Source organism: Penaeus japonicus, unplaced genomic scaffold (genome assembly GCF_977035675.1).
Source record: "Penaeus japonicus unplaced genomic scaffold, GWHDUDI00000001_assembly GWHDUDI00000024, whole genome shotgun sequence".
NCBI lineage: Eukaryota > Metazoa > Arthropoda > Malacostraca > Decapoda > Penaeidae > Penaeus > Penaeus japonicus.
Window position 1 is genome coordinate 21,566,353 of NW_028234426.1, and position 3,499 is coordinate 21,569,851.

At 31.4% G+C, this 3,499-nt stretch overlaps 1 long non-coding RNA gene across 1 annotated transcript; it reads left to right on the forward strand.

Moving 5' to 3' along the window:
* Positions 1-235: 235 nt before the first annotated feature.
* Positions 236-1,497, forward strand: LOC147469086 (uncharacterized). The gene is made up of 2 exons (XR_015192212.1): positions 236-418; positions 704-1,497. It is a non-coding gene; the product is annotated as an uncharacterized LOC147469086 (long non-coding RNA).
* The last annotated feature ends 2,002 nt before the right edge of the window (positions 1,498-3,499 follow it).

Consider the following 3,499-nt stretch of genomic DNA (forward strand, 5'->3'; position numbering starts at 1 on the left):
TGTTGTTGTTTTTTTTAGAAAAAAAAAAAAAAAAACATGTATCACTAATTGTGTGTGTGTGTGTGTGCATGGTGTGTGGTTGTTTGTCTTTCTACCTACCTATGTATATGTAAAAAGGCATACACAGATGCATACATTGATATATGCTTATATCCAGGTATATAACCAACCACTAATTATCAGGGAGTGACGTCACACGAGCAGGTATAAAAGCCCCAGCCAGGACCCCCTCCACGCAGAACACACTCGTCACTCACCCAACGCACTCAACCACAATTGCAGCGATGGTTCTCTTCGCCCAGCTCGTTCTCTTTTTCGTCGAAGTCAAAACGACCAAGAAACGCGAAAAAGCCTCGAACACGCGATGCCACAAACAGCGCAACAAACAGTATAGATCCAATTGGTTATGAAATATTGCGTAAGTTTTTTCGCATGATGGAGTCATGTGCATTTTTGATGTTACTTTTATTGTCAAATACGTGTAGTTATGTTAGATCATGTTCTTGTTTTCATGTTTCACCTTTATCGATATTTTCATTTTTGAATATCTGATTAAGGTGTTTAGTACCTTTAAGAAGTCCTAAGTAAGCACAACCTTTATCATTATCATTTCAATGAGACTAAATATAACGAGAATTCACATAACCTTTTCCCTTTTCCTCTTCTAATAAGAAAATACTAAAGATACTTCCCTTACATGCAGACCAGATTCTTTACCGTGGAGGATACCGACACCACCCCCCACACATCAAAGAAAGGACCGTCGATCGTGTGGAAGGCACCGTGCCCATCGTCCCTTAGGACCGTCGACAGACAGATGCCCTGACGCCCAGATGTATGGTGATGCTTCTCAACCAGATCTCAAAGAAGATGGTGTGGACGATGGCCAAGGGTCTTTGTGACTGGCGTGCGTTAATATTAGTCTAGGGTCACAGTGTATTATCATTACTCGTTTTGTTTCTACTCTTTTATTGATGTCTATGTCTGCATGGGCAGAATCTAAGATGACAGTTTCTAGTGCTGAAAGCCCTGAGGACGTGCTCTTCTGCATGGCCACAAATAGTCAATGTGCAATAACACCATCTCTTTCGGAAGGACAGAAGGGGAAAAAAGTGATAGAATAATATTCTTGGGAAGGGTCATGGAAGGAATCATATGACAGTATTGTTCATGTTCCTGGCTTGGACGCAGTCTAAGTAAGCAATCCTGAAAATACTGTCTTTCATGCAAATGTTTTCCAGCAAATGACATCAAGGGATCTGATGATGCTGTCGAATCTAAATATAATGGGAAAGTGGATTATGGACAATCATTTCCCTATGCTATCATGCATAGAGACTTTATGAGATCTTTTATTGATAACGATATAGTTATCACTGTAGACAAATATGTTGATATTTCTTCAGATTCACCAAACTATCTCTTGTTATTTGTCGAAATCAGATATCATTATGTATGTCGTTTTGTGACAAATAAATAAAATTTGTAATGTAAGAATCTAAAGTTTTTTCTTAAACATTCAAAATCATTTATGATAAGGAATGATACAAAGAAAGACAGTCTTAGATATTCAAATCATGAATGAAAGTTAATGATACAATTAAAGAAATTAGGTAAATCATGTTTTTGCATATTACATATATCATGCTGGCATTAAACAGAATTTGGATATATTTTTATATTTATAACCCAACAAGGCTGCGTTTAAAAAATATGCTAATTGGTCGAATACGGGTATACGAAATAAGATTATTCACGTAAAACAATGAAATGAAGATTGGTGTTGTACTGGAGATGAACCATGATGAACCCGAAACCCTTTGGTTGGTATCTATGCGCTGTGATAACTTTTCACGCCATCTTCTCTCTATTTCTTATCCTTGTTAACATTGTCTTCTTTACAAAGCTGGGAAAACCTATACTTTTGCCTCTTCTGAATTTTCAAATATCATTCTTGATTTATGCATATCACTTTAACAAACTTTAACCAAATAAGTCACTCCCAATGTTTCACGCCATCTTATCTCTGTTAACTTTTTCTTTCTCACGAAGAAAGAAAAAGTGAATATCTATATTTCTGTCTTTACTGAATTTACAAATATTATTCTAATATTGCATATCACTCTAAAATGTATTTATCAGTATGAGGTAAAACATAAACATTGATTACGACAAATCCTTAAAACGAATTAGAAAGGAAACAGACACACACAAACATATGTATATATATATATATATATATATATATATATATATATATATATATATATATATATATATATATATATATATACAGACAATATAGATGAACATGATATTACACATATACATAACAAAATGATGTACAAGAGGGTAAATGAAAGTAAAGAAATTTATTTAAGGATATATTAAACTACCTAAAGGGTGTTAGAGGATAGAGAAAACCCAGTGGATGAACAATGCAGTTGCTATAGTGTAGTTGCTCAACTCTGGCTCTTATGAGAGACTCCAAGATGATGCGGTCTTGGTAAGAAGGGCGAGAGGATGGACTCCTAAAATCTGTGTATAAGAAAGGGTGTGGATGTGGGTGATAGGTCTCTTTTATGGCCGAGGAAGATAGTCTGCCCAGAAGGAGGCGAGTCCTGAAGATATTGCCATTAGATTTTTAGATGCCCTAACGTAGTCATCGTGGAATCACTGTTTACCCGTCCATTTACATGAAGTAAAGATGAATATAACCAAAAATTTGGACGCCACTTTTCTCAATAATCTTGCACAGGTGAAAGATACCTTTTTAAAATATACTAAAAATTAAGACGAAGACGGTGTTGAAGTCTCCCCCCCCCCTCACACACACACTACATGCGTAGATGTATATGTCTATGTATGTCTATACATATGTACTTGTATGCATATGTATATATGCATATATATATATATATATATATATATATATATATATATATATATACATATATATATATATATATATATATTGTATATATATGTATATGTATACACACACACCACACACACACACACACACACATATATATATATATAATATATATATATATATATATATATATATATATATATATTTATACATATATATCTATATATATCTATATATATATATATATATATATATAAATATATATATATATACATATATGAATGTGTGTGTGGGTGTACATATATATCCATATTCATGTATACATTATACACACACACACATATATGTATATATGTATATATATATATATATATATAGTATATATATATATATATATATATATATATATATTATATATATATATATATTATATATATATATATATATATATATATATAATATATATATTATATATATATATATAATATACACACATATGTGTGTGTGTATACTGTATGTATATACATGAATATGTATATAGATATATACATTATATATATGTATGTATAATATATATATATATATATATATATATATATATACATATATATATATATATATATA